This window comes from Homarus americanus, unplaced genomic scaffold, assembly GCF_018991925.1.
Source record: "Homarus americanus isolate GMGI-L3 unplaced genomic scaffold, GMGI_Hamer_2.0 scaffold42643, whole genome shotgun sequence".
NCBI lineage: Eukaryota > Metazoa > Arthropoda > Malacostraca > Decapoda > Nephropidae > Homarus > Homarus americanus.
Genome location: NW_024747582.1, coordinates 1,790,236 through 1,812,304, shown reverse-complemented (window position 1 = coordinate 1,812,304; position 22,069 = coordinate 1,790,236). Strand labels below are relative to the sequence as shown.

Sequence of the window (22,069 nt, the reverse complement as noted above, 5' to 3'; positions counted from 1 at the left end):
CACCATAGGTACCGTAATGCACCTCCTGCTGCGGTAATATGTACCTGCATGCCACCACACGGCCAACCCACGCACTACAGTCCTGCACTTGTTCTTTGTCGATTGCCCCACCTCGTCATCGGGTCGCTCCATGATCATCGTTCAGCGTCGTTTGCTGTATGTACGGTACTTATTATCGGTGTTTTTTCTTATAGTGAGAGGACAGCACTAACACGTATATTGAACTGTGTTATGGTGAGTGTGAAGTGATAGTTTGTGTATTTGGTGACTAAAGTGCTTCACCTCTGTTGTTGGGATAATGATGTGAGCAGTGTACCTCTGAAAATGTCTGGGAAGGCCAAGGCATCCAAGACAACTGAGTCTCTGAGGTGAAGCAGCAGCATGAGACTCCCCCAGAGGCTGTGTGGGAGTGACGTCTCCACTCCATCTACAAGAGTACCCTTAGGCTTGTTCTTTATCATGTGGTGAGTCTTGTTTAATTGTTTTCTGTTGATTTTATAAGTGTAGGAATTTTTTGGTCAGTAATACATATGTATTTGGGGACTGGCTGATAACGTATCCCATTGAGCCCCATGTTTTAATGGTCACGGTCTACGATATTTCACTTAGCGATGGGTTTTTTTCAGGAACATATCCCCTTCCTTTATCGAGGTTTACCCGTGTATTAATATTTTGGCAAATTTGAGTTCCAGCATAAATATGGTCCATGAATCATTCCGTTGTTGCTTAAGTTTTACTCGTGTTGTGTGAAGCTTAGTTGTGCATGTTGTGAGGATTTTTTGAAGCTTAAATTAGGATTACTTGAAGATTAAACACCCCGGCATTTTTCACTTGATGATTAAACACCTTAATGATGACCTTACCTAACCTAACTTAATCTAACCAAACAGATAACAAATGCTAACTTAACATTAACAACCATAACCCAACCCGACCCAACCCAACAGGCAGCTTTAGGGTGTAGCATAATTATCAGGTGAAAATATCTTGTGTTGTCTAATCTGCAGGTGACCTTTAAGTTCTATTCAAATGATTGTTTGGTAACTACTGAACACATACTTTCTGAGGCTATTAGTTCAAAGAAAGCAATTGATTAAAGTATATTGTAATTTTTTGCATTACAAAGTTTTGTATGAATAAAAATCAATGTGAGGTGTCTAGTGCAACAAGGGCCAAGTCACCAATCTGGCAGTTTCCCATTTTCTGTGACTACAACACTGAGTTCATGTTGTATCTGGGGTTTGGGGGGGGGGGTGTCTGGCACGGACAACAACCTTGTTGACTACTAGCCTCACCACTCATGCCAGACATAATCATCCTGTGTTATTATCTCCTAATGACCCCAAAATAAACCCTCTCTCTTGATTAAGTTGTCAAAAAAAGATTTGTTTAATTTTTATTTCCTATAAATTTGATAATAATCCAATAGTAAAGGATTACAGTTCCTTTATTTACATTCATGTGCCTCATTTACATTATTTTTTTAAAGAATTTTTGTCACTAATTTATGACAGGTAATTACTGAAGGATAATTTACTGGAGTTAATTACGAAAACACAAATAATTTTTTTTTCATTGTCTTCTTTCATTTCCTTATTTTGCGTCAAAACTGAGTGATCTATAAAACATGATAATTGGATTGTATTTGTTGTGTTATAAATAAAAATAGTATAACTATAATGTGTCTTACGCTGTACTACACTACTGTACGTATCTCTAAACCCAATTTTGGCGAGCTCACCCTTGTTGTACACGGCACCTTATATTACCCATGTATGTGTGTGTCCCCTCCTTATTTAGTACAGTAATAAAACATCAGTAATGTAATGAACTCACCAGAAACTTTTCACCTTTGTACATTTGTAGGAATTATGTCAATACTTTGCTTGTTTTATAATACTGTACCTGTAGAATAAGTGTTTACCACTACACATCAGGGAGGGGGTCATTTATACCACGGACTAGCAATGTGTAACTCCTTACCTCAGTGTTTTTCTAATGTCATATTGTTTGTCAATAGAAGGTATCCATTACTGGTACAGTATTAGGACAGTAGTTACTAATAATATCAGTTTTAGTTTCACAGGTGTTATTAATCTGTTCATTGACTATCAACTTTGGGTCATTGTACAAGTCATGACTCTACCTTTACTTTAACTCTTGTAAATTATCTTCAAGTTTCTTTTAATGATCAAAATGTTGTCATTCACCATAAAGACACATACAGTACAGTACAGTATAGTATACTGTAGTAGTATAGTACAGTATAGTATAGTACAGTACAGTATAGGATCTCTTTTCCTGTTGTGTAATTCATTATTTCATGACAATGAATATTCTATTTATGTATAATTTCAATGTTTTATTTTCCACTGTAATGTTTTAAATGTTTCTGAAAAGTGAAAGAGATTATTTTGTCAACAACATCAGTAAAGAGATGAGTGACTAGTGTGACGAACCACTGACTGTCCTGGCACTGAGATGAGGAGTGGAGGAACCTGAGACACAAGGGGTTATGTTTACCTTGGAGGAGACCTAATACAAGGCTGAAGAAGGTTACTGTAACACATACTATAAGAAGGTGATATAGAAATAAGGGTAAAGATTTGGAAAAGTCATCCATGGAGTATTATGGTGATGGTAGTAGGCAGCAATGAAACAGGGAGGTACTACTGCCTGGGAAGATATTGGAAGCATAATGTGTTGTCTAATGGTAGACCCTGCTGCCATATGTGACCAAGTCCCAGGTTGATGATCTGACTTTCTGCTTCATTGACACACAATTGCAGGATTAGGGAAGGGTGGGGAGAGGAGGAGGAAGAAGGGTAGAGTAGAGGTGGAAGAAGGGAAGACAGGAGGAGGAACAAGGGGAGACAGGAGGAGGAACAAGGGGAGACAGGAGGAGGAACAAGGGGAGACAGGAGGAGGAACAAGGGGAGACAGGAGGAGGAACAAGGGAAGGGTTGAGTAGAGGTGGAAGAAGGGAAGACAGGAGGAGGAACAAGGGGAGACAGGAGGAGGAAGAAGGGAAGGGAGGAGGAACAAGGGAAGGGTTGAGTAGAGGTGGAAGAAGGGAAGACAGGAGGAGGAAGAACGATAGGGAAGAGGAGGAAAAGGGAAGGGAGGAGGAGGAACAAGGGAAGGGAGGAGTAGAGGTGGGAGAAGTGAAGAGATGAGATGAAAGATGAAGGGAAGAAGGGTAGGGTAGGAGTGGAGGAAGAAGAGTAGGGAAGGGGGAAGAGGAAAAAGGATAAAATTAGAAAGGGTTAAGGAAGAAGGGAGCATTATGATAGTATATTCAATGATTTACTATGAAACATTATATATATACAGTACAGGGTGTCTATATTATATTCTGATTATGAAACAATAAAAAATAACTGAAAAATATAGGATAAAACGGTTTGCTGCTATTAATAGAGCAACTTGGGTGATATTGACTTATATATTATTAAAATAGTAAAAATATCATAAAATTTTTAAAGTGAAGATAAAAATATTTCGTTATTGTGGATTTCTTGTAATTCGCTTCCATATTTGTTTGATTCTCCATCCACTAACTTCAGTTTTATTAAAATGAATAAATCATTGGTATTGGTAATTTAAACATGAAATATTGCAGTATAAGCCAGATATGGATATATATATAAATAAAATTGATTTATGACATGGGTTCATATAATTAACCACAAGGAAAAGTTAATTACTGTACATGAATCGCGAAGAGAGAATCGCACGAGGTCTGGTAACAGGCGGCAACAACAACATTCGTCTTGTGTATTTTTGTGAATTTTCTCACTAAAAGGTTGAGTTTTCCGTCTCCTGGACAGTAGAGGAAGTTGTTGGTGAGTTAATTACTTCATGTATTAAGAGTATAGATATAAAAGGTGGACCAGAAGGAACCAGTAGAATTAGACCAAAACTTCCAGACGTTATTTACATGGGAGAAACTCAGAACAATTATCACCAGAAGGAGTTTATAGAATCTTCATTTTTTCCACAAAGATTCTTTGGAAATTGGATGATGGAGTAATGTGTGAGAACAACACTACCACCAGGAGTTGTAATTCATTTTTTACACCGATGTTCTTAACGTTATAGTAAATATTTGGGCTAATATGGAGGACTTCACAGCCGCTTCCTACCGTCTCAGTAAGCTCGTTCACGGCAGATGTAAAGTTATGCTAGGTTAGGTTGGGTTAAGGACGGTTAGGTTAGACTAATGTTAGGTTAGGTTTAAGGTTAGTTAGGTGTCCACTATAAAACACAACAGGTTATTGGTTTTGATTTTCATTTTCTTAATATGTTTTCATGATAAATTTACAGTTTCAGCCCCAATTTCCTTTCGACCATAATTTTTTGTTTTTCTCCTGATATTTGCTGCGATTCTTTTGAATTTTACCTTTATTTCCATCGGAAATGATTTGTTTTGGAGTTGTCACCCCCCCGATAAAACATTGATCTTAACCGACCAAAGAAACCTACATAACCTTACCTAACTTCCTAGCCATCTCTGCCTTGTTAAATGGGAAGCGCGTATTTTGATATCTGGTACCAATGAAAGCAACTTTGTTGGGTAAAATTATCGTTTTGGTCATGTCGCAAATATTAGGATTTTAAGTTTTGGAATCAATATGTTAGACAATTTTAAGATGCTTTTCCTCCATATTGTTTCTGTTGGAAATTTATATTTGTCTATAAAATTACCAACAATATTACTGTAGTTGCTTAAAGTGGACAGGGCTATAAAGTATAGAGGGAAAATGTGGGGTAAAATACCAAAAATAACACTGAACAAACTTTTGAAAACCTGACCTAACCTAACCTTTAAAAGTCTTAAAACTATAAATTTTTACCTCATGTTTTTGGTGTTTATTAAGTGATGGTGTATACCTGGTGAAGCCATCAACTGCCTCAGCATTATTTTAAATAATTTATATAATGTCAGACATACTGTACAGTTCATACTTGTACAAATATACCTCTAATGCCATGATATATTGTGTTGTCAATCTGTGGAAGTCATCTACAATATTATCAATTTACAACCACCATAAAATATTTTTGTCTATTACTTTACATGTTAATGGTATTTATAAAGTGCCCTTTTTCCCTGACTTTTGTCCATTCACAGAACATAACTTGGCACTTAAATTACAGTAATTTGTTTTGAGTGATTTACCCCTTATATTTTATATACTGTACATCACTGCCAGAACATCATAATTGTTAACTAATGCTCTGTCCTTCCTCTACACTCCAGACAGTCACGAGGATTGAGTCACTAATGGACATCTTCTCTCTTGTACTACAGGAAAAGGTAAGAGTTTTGTTATCTGTTTAATTATGGTGTTTAGGGAGACTTTAAAATATCATTCAAGTATATATTCCATAACAAGAACTTTACAACACTTCCTTAACCTGTGGAGTACAGTATGATGAATTAACCAGTTGAGTAAGATATGTTTAGTATGAGGACAACAATATCCCATTGAGTAAGTATATCTTTAGCATGATGACTTAAACTATTGAGGATGATGAATTGGTCCATTGAATAAGATAACAAGAATTTGATGACTTAGCCTTTTAACTGTCATGACTACCTTTTCATCTCCTTGAGTATGATTGATGACTTAATGCCTTGACTATTTGTAAACAAACAAATACAGCTCCTCCTCGACTTACTACGGGGTCTGGGACCCAAATCCAGGTCATAAGTCAAAATGGTCGTAAGTCGAAAATGCTTAAATAATACATAGAAAATCTAATATGGGTGTCTCTTTTTCTTCTCAGCACCACAAAACTCTCACTTTTAAGCTTGCCAGCCATTTTAAAGTGAAATGCAAAAGAAAATTTTGTCTGTACTGACGTAGGGACTCGAAAATACGTAAGTTGACAACATTTTGGTACGACTGAGGCAGGTCGTAAGTCGGGTGGTTGTACGTCGGGTTGGTTATAAGTCGGAGAGGAACTGTATATTGTTTTAGTTTGACATGAAAGAAACCAGGTTGGATCCACCCCAGTAAGTCAAGTCTTCCTTTAGAGTTGAGGTGGTCTGTTGTCGGCCATTAAAATTTGTGTCACATGAGACTGGGGAAGTGAGAGTGAAGGGCTGAGTCACCTGTACAGAATTGTTTGTCCACAGTCATTGTGCTGACTCAATAGTGCCACCACCAAGCACCCTGTGAGGACCATGTATTGTGTACTGGCACTCTGTGCAACTCCCTACCTCAGTGTTTTTCTTCTGTGGTATATAACCTCAATCACTTCAGCCTTCAGGAAGAGGATGCCTTGGTGAATAGATTTGACAGTGACACTTGTCTCATCTCTCTCTTTGTTTGTTAAAAATAACAAATGTACAGTAGTGTACTTGTGGTGGGAATATTATCTAAGGTTAAACTTCATGTTTCAGACATTGTGACGCCACATCTCGGGACCAAATGTGACGCTGTGTACACAATGTCCAGTGAGAAAATAACATACTCCTGTGAGGAATGTGGCAAGTCATTTGGCTGGAAGAGTTCTCTTAGGAAACACATAATTACACACAGTGGTGTTAAAAACTTTAAATGTGATGAATGTGGGAAACATTTTTCAGAGAAGAGTTCTCTCAAGAGACATATTGAGTTTGTTCACTGTGGTGTTAAAAACTTTAAATGTGATGAATGTGAGAAACATTTTTCAGAGAAGAGTTCTCTCAAGAGACATATTGAGCTTGTTCACCGTGGTGTTAAAAACTTTAAATGCGATGAATGTGAGAAACATTTTTCAGAGAAGAGTTCTCTCAAGAACCATATTCTTGTTGTTCACTGTGGTGTTAAAAACTTTAAATGTGATGAATGTGAGAAACATTTTTCAGAGAAGAGTTCTCTCAAGAACCATATTCTTGCTGTTCACTGTGGTGTTAAAAACTTTAAATGTGATGAATGTGGGAAACATTTTTCAGAGAAGAGTTCTCTGAAGAACCATATTCTTGCTGTTCACTGTGGTGTTAAAAACTTTAAATGTGATGAATGTGAGAAACATTTTTCAGAGAAGACTTCTCTGAAGAACCATATTCTTGCTGTTCACTGTGGTGTTAAAAACTTTAAATGTGATGAATGTGAGAAACATTTTTCACGAACAGGTTGTCTCAAGAGACATATTGAGGCTGTTCTTTGTGGTGTTAAAAACTTAAAATGTGATGAATGTGGGAAACATTTTTCAGAGAAGAGTAGTCTCAAGACCCATATTGAGTCTGTTCACTGTGGTGTTAAAAACTTTAAATGTGATGAATGTGGGAAACATTTTTCAGAGAAGAGATATCTCAAGTACCACATTCTTGCTGTTCACTGTGGTGTTAAAAACTTTAAATGTGATGATTGTGGGAAACATTTTTCAGAGAAGAGATATCTCAAGTACCACATTCTTGCTGTTCACTGTGGTGTTAAAAACTTTAAATGTGATGATTGTGGGAAACATTTTTCAGAGAAGAGATATCTCAAGGCCCATATTCTTGCTGTTCACTGTGGTGTTAAAAACTTTAAATGTGATGAATGTGGGAAACATTTTGCACAGAAGGGTTCTCTGAAGAAGCACATTCTTGCTGTTCACTGTGGTGTTAAAAACTTTAAATGTGATGAATGTGGGAAACATTTTGCACAGAAGGGTTCTCTCAAGAAGCACATTCTTGCTGTTCACTGTGGTTTTAAAAACTTTAAATGTGATGAATGTGGGAAACATTTTTCCATGAAGAACTATCTCAGGCGCCATTTACTTGTGCATGAAAAAAAATAGAATTAAATAAATTTTTGAATCAGTTTAGCAGAAGAGTAATGTGACATCAACTTAAAACCACTTGAGCAAACTTTATGACTGTAGCCCAAGTTGTTATTACCGTATTTACTCGTGCATAAACTGATCTCATGTAGATTGATCCCTGATCTTGTTGTTAAATAATTGTGAGCTTTTCATATAGCTCTTGTATAATATGACCCTAGGTTTTGAGAAATACTGTACAGTACAAGGTACCGGTATAATCCCAGACATAATTAGTAGAAAGACGCCAGATTCACACCAGCACGTCTTGGCCGTGATCACCACCATGACAGCTGAGGCTATGAACAGTGTTACCACCTCTAAGACTGAATTACTGTCAGCGTCTTGTTAACTGTGTTGTTTTTTAGTGAATACAGTGTTAAGTTTATAAGGAAAAAATTAAAAAAGTTAGGTAAAAGTTTTTATTAAATAAGGATTTTCACAGAACTGGTCACCTGAATGAGGAAATATGTTTCAATATAAGATGTGGAGGAGAGAATTATCTTTCCAAACATGTGTAATAATGTACATGATGTTGTAAAAGATTTTTAATAATCATTTAATATTTACGATACTATATTTTATGTCAATTGCCGAGTTTCCTCGCCTGTACCCTCCTCAAAGTGACTGACTCGCCACCATGAACACCACTTCTAATTGATTCAAACAGTTACATCCCAGATGAAACTGAGTCTTCTTCAGATTAAGGTAAGGTGTTGGGACATGAACTAAGGAAGGTTAGGTTTGGTTTGGGCTGGTTACATAAGAACATAAGAAAATAAGGAGTCTGCAATAGGCCGGTTGGCCTGTGCATGGCAGCTTCTTCGAGAGTTACTACCACTCTATCATCCATGAATCTATCTAGGCTCCTTTTCAAACTATCCAGCATTCCAGCTGTCATGGGTTGCGTTAGGCTTACCCACGCAACCAACTCCAAAGTTTGTTTTACCAGAGATAAGACGCCCGGTGAGGCATAACTGGGACATGTATTTTTCAATTAGTGTATGTTAGCCAGCCTTTAGGGGTGGGTGGGCCGTGAAACAGTGTTGTACTGTTCATCACTTCACACCCAAAAACCTCATTTTAAGTAGTATCCCCTGAGCCATGGGTTAGTTAAGACGTCGTCTCCATCCTCTCCCTCCTGAAAGGGGGCTGGACACCACACCACACAGAGTTCTCCACCGCCACTCCGTCCTGTGAACCGTCGTCGACACGAGACTAAGCGTGTTAACCTAGATTGTTATCCCCGTGGAAATATCACGTGTGGATGCCTGGTTGCGACAAGAGCAATCCAGGCTGGCCTATCAAACCTACAGTAAATGGTTAATTAATTCACGCTTACAGAGTTCTCCTGCACGACACCCGTCTACAGCGACCGTGATCGACACGAGACTAAGTGTGTTAACCTAGGTTTGTTATCCCCGTGGAAATATCACGTGTGGAAGCCTGGTTGCGACAAAAGCAATCCAGGCTGGTCTATTGCACCTAAATGGTTAATTCAAGTCACGCTTACCAGTTCTCCTTGCCGCGACAACCGTATACCGTGACTGTCAATGACGCAAGACTTTGTGTGGTAACCCAAGAGTACTTTTTGTTGCTGTGGCCCGTGGAAAGAAGTTCTTGTGCGGAAGCCTGGTTGCAACAAAAGCAATCCAGGCTGGCAGTAAATGTATCACTTGAAGAATTAAGGCTCTGTTAGGTCATACCCATAGTAGAGTAATCACATGTGTTCCCAAGTTAAAATTCTCTTTTAGAAGATTAATTTTATTACAGCTTGACAAATAAATGTAAGTGCAATTATCTGCCCGTATCTGTGATCCTATCTTATTATTACTAAAGGTAATGACTGATTGGTTATGACAAAGTATAACCAATAACTTAGATGGATATTGAAAATTAATTGAATTCATTAAATCATCATTTATCAAGTATAAATCATGGAATGTCGAGTGGTGGAGTGAACTTCTACGTAGATACTCCATAATCTCCTGTAAGTAACCAGTGTGAAGGTATCGAACTCTACGGTAAGAAATAAGAAATACGACATATTATTATCTTTATATAATATAATCCACTCCCACTACCACCGATTCATACTAAAACTATGACACCAGCACTTACTACAAAGTTGCTAAGCTTGTTCCACTCGTCTTTCCCTATTTTGTGAACCAGTTCCTTCCTATCTCCCTCCTAAACCTAAACTTATCCAACTTAAATCCATTACTACGAGTCCTATCCTGCTCGGATATTATAAGAACTTTATCTATATCCCCTTTATTGATTCCTTTCACCCACTTAAATACTTCTATCATATCTCCCCGCACTCTTCGTCTTTCTAGGGAATGCAAGTTTAGTTTCTTTAACCTATCCTGATATGCTAGGTTTTCTAAGTCCCGGAATCATTTTAGTCATTCTTCGCTGCACCGACTCCAGTGAATTGATATCCATTCTATAATAAGGGCACCAGAACTGAACCGCATAATCGCGGTGTGGCCTGACTAGCGCAAGATATAGTTGCAATAAGACCTCTGCACTGTTATTACTTACACTTCTAGATATAAAACCTTATACTCTGTTATCCTTATTTCGAACATTAACGCACTGTTTTCTAGGCCGTAGGTCTGGGCTTACAAGTACCCCTAAGTCGTTCACAAGTCGACTTCTCTAGGTTGATGTTGTTAAGGCTGTATACATAGACAGTGTTTGTTCTTCCAATATTAAGTACGCTGCACTTGCTGGTGTTGAATTTCATTTGCCATTTTTGGACCACCCCTACAGTTCATTTAAATCCTTCTGTAGAGCATTTGCATCCTGCCCCGAATTAATCTGCTGCCCTATTTTGGTGTCATCCGTAAACTTGCGGGAGGTTAAGTAAGGTTACATTTCATTCTGTATTAGAAAAGTGTGTGCCGTGTGATCCATTGGAAATCACCTGTTTCTGTGATTTACCCAACAAAAAAGTCAAAGTTTCCAACATCTTCCCTTAGGATAGTTGGGGGGTATAAAAAATCCCGCTTTATTTCCGGCTGAAATTATTATCAAATTCGTTCAGAACTCATCAAAAACAATATAAAAAAACATATTTTTAACATCCAAAGAAAGAACTGTTCTTTCTCTTAAATTTAACCATTTAAATAACCACATTTGAACACATTTGCCATAACTATGAGTGTCCACTTTAAAACAGTGAATGTATGGAGTTTTAAAAAAAAATCAACGAGAAATCAGCGAGTGTGAAATCGTAAATAATTACCAATATTTTGAAAGAGATAACAAGTTTTTCTTTTCATTAAAAGTTTTCTTTTGTTAACAGGGACGACTGACCTGCCAACACGTATTTGTTTTGATGTTTATTTTCTTAATGTTTTCATGATAAATTAACAGTTTCAGCCCCGACTACTTTTCGACCATAATTCTGTATTTATCGCATGATATTTAGTGTGATTTTACCTGTATTATTTTGCAAATGAGGCGTTTTGGAGTTTATTACTGTAATAAGTTATGTTTTGTATGGTGCGCAAGGCGCCACTCATTTGTCCTGCGTGTCGCTTAGTGAGAATGGCGCCCGGCCTAAACTCCGTTCAGATTGTTGTTCCTCAACAATAAAGGAAATACTGTTTTCCCCAGATATAAGGAGGTCCAAGATACAACACGAACTGCCGACGAGGATAAACGAGAGGACAGTCTGCTACTGGTGTCGCCTCGTGTGAAGTCACCCGCCTTGGCTCTCAGGGTCACATATTGAGCTGGAGTCACAGGTGTGAGCCTCTTCCAGAAGATCATCTGAGTCGGTGAGTTTGACCTTAACAGTCAACGACTGAATACAAGGAACGTTTACACCATTGTTTTCTAGGAGGAGGCGAGATAAACTTGCATAAGCGCACCCAACTCTGTTAAAAAGTAAAAAATTTATTTCTCTAGTGTATTTGTGTGTTTAGATCTATTATGAGCTGGATTTCCGTCCGAAATTGGCCGTTTTTTATAGTTTTTTTTGTGGGTCATTTTCCGAAAAAATCATGGCAAGAAACACTCGAAAAGCAAAAACCAAACCTAACCTAACCTAACTGACTCTCACCATATGATGGAATCACCTATTTCTTACCTTATTGGCCTGGTTCTTGTTTGTCGTTGGATTCTGAGATTCTTACACAACGCCACATATGTTGGTCTTTGCGATATTTGCACTCAGTCTTGCTCTTAGTACACTTTACTGAGGTTGGAAGAACACCATGCGATCCAAAAAAATGCTTTAGTGTCTTCGTTTTTTTCCAAGAAACTCGCATTCACCAATTTAAGTGACATCCATCGCAGGCTTCCATGGTCGGAACTGAACTTGAATTTCGAAATATGAGACCCCAAATAAAAATCGATTTTGATTGGTCCAAAAATACCGCGAATTAAACCTCAAATCATTTTAATTGGTTGCCAAAAAAAATGACTTGATTGGCCGTTTGACGTATACGGGAACGCTTCTGCATGATGATTTATGAAGGAGACACGCAGTGTGAGAGGTGAAGTACGCGATAAATGGCCGAAGTTATTGAAAGAAAATGAAGACAATTTTGGATTTGCTATCTCCGTTATTATACATTTCCGGCGGTAATGTAATAGATGAAAATGATCTTATAATTAGACGTCATATTAGAATATGATAATAGATTAGTGGTAGGAAATGGGAATGTTTAAACAATAATACCAAGATAACTCGTACCCAACTCTCGAGATAACTCGTACCCAAGATTACTGTACTTGCACCTAATTCAAGAGATAATCCATACCTATTAGTATATGTACCATGCATAGGTAGCCGTTGTCACAGCGTTATTATAGCTTATTACCAACTACTCGGGGCTAGATTATAGGGGGGGGGGGGGGATGAAATAAAAATAGAATTGAATTTAACACAGTTTGGGGGAGGTGTATAAAATTTTGTTTCACTTACGATTACAAAAAAGATTATGTAAATCTTGTAGGAAAGTGCAGTGAAATAATGAAATGTAATGCAGCACTTTATAATGGTTGCATCTCATTACATAAGTATGTTATTCCGCCACACAAACATTGCACTTCAGGTACATATTTCACACTGGTTTACAATAACTTTATTGTGATTTACAGATTTTAGGCTAATAGATTTGGCAGTTTCAAGTGGGCCATGTAAACGTTTATAATAGTCATAAGTCAACAAAGTATAGACATGGAGGAGTCTAGACATGCATAAAAACAGATTTATTTTCCAACTCCAACATTTTGTAAACAAATCAGTTAGCATTAAAACCAGTCTGGTGATTGTGATGCTCGTGTGAATTATACAAATCTGTGATTGATGGATTTTCAATGTTGACCTTAAATCATAGTTGATTTTTGAGGAGTGATTTTCAATTAAAAAATAGATTTGATTTATTACAGCTCATATTGGACAGGTGGTAGCAAGAGCCAATCTTGACTATAATTTACTTTGGTTTTGCATAATTTCTTCTTGAATCTTGTTTTCTTAAGTCATAAATGATCCAAGGTGTTTCAAGAACTCCATTTTTTTAATATTCATTCCACTTATACCGATACGTTGTGGGTTTTGCCTTTGGTTTCTTTCTATAATCATTGTTTTGGTCTTATCTACATTTATCTCAAGTTCTGTTGAATTTCTTATTTCCTTAAAGGTTGTTGTCATCGTATCTACTTCTTGGATGTTGTCGTTTACTATATCCAGGTCATCATTGAATGCAACCATTGTAATTTTGTTCTTAATTCAATTCCTTCCTGCATATACTGTAGTGAATTCCTGCATATACTGGAGTGGATTTCTTTTCATATATATGGGTATAAACTTTTTCTCTTAAATTGGATACGAGTTATCTTGTAATTGAGCATGACTTGACGTGTTCTGATGGGTACGAGCTGTACAGCACCGGATAATAAGCTGGATATTTGTCCGGTTGTCGGTTAGGTAGGTTTTTCAGAATAACACCAGAATTTGGTAGAATTGGACGAAACTTTGTGGAAACATTACTTACAATGTATTAAATAGGTAAATGGAAATAATAATACACAGAACCTATTAGAATGTGACCTAACTTAAAGAAACCAGTTTTATTTTACAAGTGAACTCTCGACAGCTATTGAAAAGTACCTAGTAGTTGCTATATAAAGAAGGAAGTCGACCATCTGAGTCATGTTTGTTCTCTGTCATTACCGTCACAAATTACAAATAAAGTAATGATGGTAACTAACCTTTACTTATGGGTACAGTATTATTTTACAAGTGGACTCAAAAGGTATTTGTAAATGAATACTGTAGTTGTGGGCAGATCTCACACGTCTTACTTTTCGTTTTGGTATTTTTATCACAAATTACATATACGCGATATATTTTACATTTTTTAATTAGTGTAAATACTCCTCCGAAAAATATGCCGTCACCGCGTGTCGTCTGTTTGTTTACAACCTATCCACTAGGCCAAGCGTGCTCTCACACCCGTAAAAAACAAAAAAAACTAAAATTTTGCCATGATGCTTGGTTGGTCTTTGAGTGGAGCGGTGTGTATTTCTGATGGTTTTGCATGTGTTTTATTTGATTCTGAGGTAATATTGCATAAGTCACCCAGTACTAAATTTTGAGAATTTTATGGTTGCAATCAATAGTTTAGAGTGTTGGATTGATGTGGGAGGCGGTGATACCTAGTCAATTTTGTCAAAGCAAAGGTGTTTGAGTGTGTGTAATGGTCAGCGTGCTCTCCTTACAAGTCAGTGGACCCGAGTTTGATCCCCGGACAGGGTGAAACTGTGGGTAAATTTATCTCTGCCATTTGCCTCTATCTACCCAGCAGTAATTGGGAACCCGAATGTTAATCGTGTTCCGGGGTAATGGTTAGCCAGTGCAGTTGGCGAGTTGTCCGGTCTTCTCGGACTGTTCCTTGACACTGGGTCATGCAACTCGTTAACTTAGGGTGTGGTTGTTGTGTTGGTGACAGCTTCTACACCTAGTGGAAATATGGGTCTTCTCGAAGTGAGGTGACAGGTGCCGATTATGAGGGTTCTGTTGGGCTGTTTGTTGATGGCCAGAAAGTTTTCTTGAAATGAGTCGTGTATCTTGTGTTGTATGTTTCGTTTGATGGCAATGACAATTCCATCATGTAGTGGGTCTTTTTTTGGTAGACTGTGTAGTTAAATACTGTATTTTGATTTTTTTCTGAGTTTTTCTTACCATTCAAATTCAGGAGGAGAATATCTGGGTCTATGCTACGGTATGTGTTGTGTAGTTTGCATTCTCTCTTTGGGATCCATGCTAAAACATTGTGTTGGATTATTTTAAGTTTGTTTATTATGAAGGCTGGTGCCTAGAGCTGGTGGTGTTCCCCTGATCCCTCCTGTCAGTCAGCAGGACCAGGCAGATTTTTTTTTTTCGAGGACTGATCAACTCTCTCTCCTGTTGTCTTGTAATGAGTCTTCCTTTATTAATTAGTGTTTCAGTGTGTGTGTCTTGTAGGTTTATGTCTAGTATTTGTGTAGTATATGTCCTGCCAGGAGTCTTTCTGTTGAGGCTATGGGGGAGCTGTAGTGGAGAACAATCGTAGACCAATTTCGTCTCCTTAGGTCTTCGTTCTCCGTGGTCTTTCTGGGTCAAGGTGGTGGTGCCATAGTTTCTGTTTGATTCTTTTTTGGAGTGCTGAATTTGGCTGGGTGTTGTTTTGATGGTGGTTTTGTCTTCGTCCTCCATCGTTACCTCCTCGCTTGCTGGGTCAGGATGTATGTCGGGAATAACCTGTTCTTGGGTTGATGTTTCTTGATCTGCGGTGCTCTCTGGTTTGTATATCATGTTAAAAATTTTGGTAAAAGGTACGTCGTTTGGGAATGCTGTCACTCATGGGACACCCTGCAATAGTATAAGGACGACATGGGCTATGCTGACAAATTAATGTGACTTACCTGTTGGTGACGACGACGATGGGAGGAATGAGACATCGGCATGTTTCAGTGTTCGACATCACCTCCTTCCCCTGGTGTGGGTGGCGCCAACCTTGGTAACAACTTGTGTATTCTCCGTGACTACCATTACTGGTAGTCACGGAGATTTAATTACTTATGTGCCCATCAGTCGCTCCATTGTAGCCATGAATGGCAGAGATATGGTCGTTGTAGTGCTTTTATTTACCCGTTACACATCTCTCATCATACTTAATAATATTAACTATCTTCATGACAGTCTTATTGTTATCAGTGATTGTGGAATTCACGATGTTATGCTCCACCTACACACAGCCTGTTAGTAGACTAAGACTAACACACCCCCCCCCCCACACACTACAGTGGGCGACATCTGTTGGCCGACCATAGCATTTCCCTGAGCTGTTTCGAAACTTCAGACTCAAGGTATTTCAAACCCTCACTGTGGATGGGTAGTGGACTTTGGTGCACGATCGTACAGTACAGTATAGGATCTCTTTTCCTGTTGTGTAATTCATTATTTCATGACAATGAATATTCTATTTATGTATAATTTCAATGTTTTATTTTCCACTGTAATGTTTTAAATGTTTCTGAAAAGTGAAAGAGATTATTTTGTCAACAACATCAGTAAAGAGATGAGTGACTAGTATGACGAACCACTGACTGTCCTGGCACTGAGATGAGGAGTGGAGGAACCTGAGACACAAGGGGTTATGTTTACCTTGGAGGAGACCTAATACAAAGCTGAAGAAGGTTACTGTAACACATACTATAAGCAGGTGATATAGAAATAAGGGTAAAGATTTGGAAAAGTCATCCATGGAGTATTATGGTGATGGTAGTAGGCAGCAATGAAACAGGGAGGTACTACTGCCTGGGAAGATATTGGAAGCATAATGTGTTGTCTAATGGTAGACCCTGCTGCCATATGTGACCAAGTCCCAGGTTGATGATCTGACTTTCTGCTTCATTGACACACAATTGCAGGATTAGGGAAGGGTGGGGAGAGGAGGAGGAAGAAGGGTAGAGTAGAGGTGGAAGAAGGGAAGACAGGAGGAGGAAGAAGGGGAGACAGGAGGAGGAAGAAGGGAAGGGTTGAGTAGAGGTGGAAGAAGGGAAGACAGGAGGAGGAAGAAGGATAGGGAAGAGGAGGAAAAGGGAAGGGAGGAGGAGGAACAAGGGAAGGGTTGAGTAGAGGTGGAAGAAGGGAAGACAGGATGAGGAAGAACGATAGGGAAGAGGAGGAAAAGGGAAGGGAGGAGGAGGAACAAGGGAAGGGTTGAGTTGAGGTGGAAGAAGTGAAGAGATGAGATGAAAGATGAAGGGAAGAAGGGTAGGGTAGGAGTGGAGGAAGAAGAGTAGGGAAGGGGGAAGAGGAAAAAGGATAAAATTAGAAAGGGTTAAGGGAGAAGGGAGCATTATGATAGTATATTCAATGATTTACTATGAAACATTATATATATACAGTACAGGGTGTCTATATTATATTCTGATTATGAAACAATAAAAAATAACTGAAAAATATAGGATAAAACGGTTTGCTGCTATTAATAGAGCAACTTGGGTGATATTGACTTATATATTATTAAAATAGTAAAAATATCTTAAAATTTTTAAAGTGAAGATAAAAATATTTCGTTATTGTGGATTTCTTGTAATTCGCTTCCATATTTGTTTGATTCTCCATCCACTAACTTCAGTTTTATTAAAATGAATAAATCATTGGTATTGGTAATTTAAACATGAAATATTGCAGTATAATCCAGATATGGATATATATATATATATATATATATATATATATATATATATATATATATATATATATATATATATATATATATATATATATATATATATATATATATATATATATATATATATATATATTATAAAATTGATTTATGACATGGGTTCATATAATTAACCACAAGGAAAAGTTAGTTACTGTACATGAATCGCGAAGAGAGAATCGCACGAGGTCTGGTAACAGGCGGCAACAACAACATTCATCTTGTGTATTTTTGTGAATTTTCTCACTAAAAGGTTGAGTTTTCCGTCTCCTGGACAGTAGAGGAAGTTGTTGGTGAGTTAATTACTTCATGTATTAAGAGTATAGATATAAAAGGTGGACCAGAAGGAACCAGTAGAATTAGACCAAAACTTCCAGACGTTATTTACATGGGAGAAACTCAGAACAATTATCACCAGAAGGAGTTTATAGAATCTCTTCATTTTTTCCACAAAGATTCTTTGGAAATTGGATGATGGAGTAATGTGTGAGAACAACACTACCACCAGAAGGAGTTGTAATTCATTTTTTACACCGATGTTCTTAACGTTATAGTAAATATTTGGGCTAATATGGAGGACTTCACAGCCGCTTCCTACCGTCTCAGTAAGCTCGTTCACGGCAGATGTAAAGTTATGCTAGGTTAGGTTGGGTTAAGGACGTTAAGCTTAGACTAATGTTAGGTTAGGTTTAAGGTTAGTTAGGTGTCCACTATAAAACAACAGGTTATTGGTTTTGATGTTTATTTTCTTAATATGTTTTCATGATAAATTTACAGTTTCAGCCCCAATTTCCTTTCGACCATAATTTTTTGTTTTTCTCCTGATATTTGCTGCGATTCTTTTGAATTTTACCTTTATTTCCATCGGAAATGATTTGTTTTGGAGTTGTCACCCCCCCGATAAAACATTGATCTTAACCGACCAAAGAAACCTACATAACCTTACCTAACTTCCTAGCCATCTCTGCCTTGTTAAATGGGAAGCGCGTATTTTGATATCTGGTACCAATGAAAGCAACTTTGTTGGGTAAAATTATCGTTTTGGTCATGTAGCAAATATTAGGATTTTAAGTTTTGGAATCAATATGTTAGACAATTTTAAGATGCTTTTCCTCCATATTGTTTCTGTTGGAAATTTATATTTGTCTATAAAATTACCAACAATATTACTGTAGTTGCTTAAAGTGGACAGGGCTATAAAGTATAGAGGGAAAATGTGGGGTAAAATACCAAAAATAACACTGAACAAACTTTTGAAAACCTGACCTAACCTAACCTTTAAAAGTCTTAAAACTATAAATTTTTACCTCATGTTTTTGGTGTTTATTAAGTGATGGTGTATACCTGGTGAAGCCGTCAACTGCCTCAGCATTATTTTAAATAATTTATATAATGTCAGACATACTGTACAGTTCATACTTGTACAAATATACCTCTAATGCCATGATATATTGTGTTGTCAATCTGTGGAAGTCATCTACAATATTATCAATTTACAACCACCATAAAATATTTTTGTCTATTACTTTACATGTTAATGGTATTTATAAAGTGCCCTTTTTCCCTGACTTTTGTCCATTCACAGAACATAACTTGGCACTTAAATTACAGTAATTTGTTTTGAGTGATTTACCCCTTATATTTTATATACTGTACATCACTGCCAGAACATCATAATTGTTAACTAATGCTCTGTCTTTCCTCTACACTCCAGACAGTCACGAGGATTGAGTCACTAATGGACATCTTCTCTCTTGTACTACAGGAAAAGGTAAGAGTTTTGTTATCTGTTTAATTATGGTGTTTAGGGAGACTTTAAAATATCATTCAAGTATATATTCCATAACAAGAACTTTACAACACTTCCTTAACCTGTGGAGTACAGTATGATGAATTAACCAGTTGAGTAAGATATGTTTAGTATGAGGACAACAATATCCCATTGAGTAAGTATATCTTTAGCATGATGACTTAAACTATTGAGGATGATGAATTGGTCCATTGAATAAGATAACAAGAATTTGATGACTTAGCCTTTTAACTGTCATGACTACCTTTTCATCTCCTTGAGTATGAGACTGGGGAAGTGAGAGTGAAGGGCTGAGTCACCTGTACAGAATTGTTTGTCCACAGTCATTGTGCTGACTCAATAGTGCCACCACCAAGCACCCTGTGAGGACCATGTATTGTGTACTGGCACTCTGTGCAACTCCCTACCTCAGTGTTTTTCTTCTGTGGTATAACCTCAATCACTTCAGCCTTCAGGAAGAGGATGCCTTGGTGAATAGATTTGACAGTGACACTTGTCTCATCTCTCTCTTTGTTTGTTAAAAATAACAAATGTACAGTAGTGTACTTGTGGTGGGAATATTATCTAAGGTTAAACTTCATGTTTCAGACATTGTGACGCCACATCTCGGGACCAAATGTGACGCTGTGTACACAATGTCCAGTGGGAAAACAACATACTCCTGTGAGGAATGTGGCAAGTCATTTGGCTGGAAGATTTCTCTGAGGAAACACATAATTGCACACAGTGGTGTTAAAAACTTTAAATGTGATGAATGTGGGAAACATTTTTCAGTAAATGGTTCTCTCAAGACCCATATTCTTGCTGTTCACCGTGGTGTTAAAAACTTTAAATGTGATGAATGTGGGAAACATTTTTCACAAAATGGTTATCTGAAGAACCATATTGAGTCTGTTCACCGTGGTGTTAAAAACTTTAAATGTGATGAATGTGGGAAACATTTTTCCCAAAATAGTCATCTCAAGACCCATATTGAGTCTGTTCACTGTGGTGTTAAAAACTTTAAATGTGATGAATGTGGGAAACATTTTTCAGAGAAGGGTTCTCTCAAGTACCACATTCTTGCTGTTCACTGTGGTGTTAAAAACTTTAAATGTGATGAATGTGGGAAACATTTTTCAGCAAATGGTTCTCTCAAGAGACATATTGAGGCTGTTCACTGTGGTGTTAAAAACTTTAAATGTGATGAATGTGGGAAACATTTTACAGAAAATGGTTCTCTGAAGAGACATATTGAGGCTGCTCACTGTGGTGTTAAAAACTTTAAATGTGATGAATGTGGGAAACATTTTTCACGAAATGGTCATCTCAAGAACCATATTGAGTCTGTTCACTGTGGTGTTAACTTTAAATGTGATGAATGTGGGAAACATTTTACAGAAAATGGTTCTCTGAAGAGACATATTGAGTCTGTTCACTGTGGTGTTAAAAACTTTAAATGTGATGAATGTGGGAAACATTTTACAGAAAATGGTTCTCTCAAGAGACATATTGAGGCTGTTCACCGTGGTGTTAAAAACTTTACATGTGATGAATGTGGGAAACATTTTTCAATAAAGGGTAATCTCAAGAACCACATTCTTGTTGTTCACTGTGGTGTTAAAAATTTTAGATGTGATGAATGTGGGAAACATTTTTCACAGAAGGATTCTCTCAAGAACCATATTCTTGTTGTTCATTGTGGTGTTCATAACTTTAAATGTGATGAATGTGGGAAACATTTTTCACAGAAGGATTCTCTCAAGAAGCACATTCTTGCTGTTCACTATGGTGTTAAAAACTTTAAATGTGATGAATGTGGGAAACATTTTTCACAGAAGGGTTCTCTCAAGACCCATATTCTTGCTGTTCATTGTGGTGTGAAAACCTTTTAATGTGATGAATGTGAGAAACATTTTTCCATGAAGAACTATCTCAGGTGCCATTTACTTGTGCATGAAAAAATAGAATTAAATAAATTTTTGAATCAGTTCAGCAGAAGAGTAATGTGACACTTGAATACATCAACTTAAAACCACTTGAGCAAACTTTATGACTAGCCCAAGTTGTTATTACCGTATTTACTTGTGCATAAACTGATCTCATATGTAGTTTCATCCCTGATCTTGTTGTTAAATAATTGTGAGCTTTTCATATAGCTCTTGTATAATATGACCCTAGGTTTTGAGAAATACTGTACAGTACAAGGTACCGGTATAATCCCAGACATAATTAGTAGAAAGACGCCAGATTCACACCAGCACGTCTTGGCCGTGATCACCACCATGACAGCTGAGGCTATGAACAGTGTTACCACCTCTAAGACTGAATTACTGTCAGCGTCTTGTTAACTGTGTTGTTTTTTAGTGAATACAGTGTTAAGTTTATAAGGAAAAAATTAAAAAAATTAGGTAAAAGTTTTTATTAAATAAGGATTTTCACAGAACTGGTCACCTGAATGAGGAAATATGTTTCAATATAAGATGTGGAGGAAAGAATTATCTTTCCAAACATGTGTAATAATGTACATGATGTTGTAAAAGATTTTTAATAATCATTTAATATTTACTGTACTATATTTTATGTCAATTGCCGAGTTTCCTCGCCTGTACCCTCCTCAAAGTGACTGACTCACCACCATGAACACCACTTCTAATTGATTCAAACAGTTACATCCCAGATGAACCTGAGTCTTCTTCAGATTAAGGTAAGGTGTTGGGACATGAACTAAGGAAGGTTAGGT

At 37.2% G+C, this 22,069-nt stretch overlaps 1 pseudogene; it reads left to right on the top strand.

Moving 5' to 3' along the window:
- The first annotated feature begins 3,203 nt into the window (after positions 1–3,203).
- On the top strand, positions 3,204–21,902 carry LOC121879724 (annotated as a pseudogene).
- The last annotated feature ends 167 nt before the right edge of the window (positions 21,903–22,069 follow it).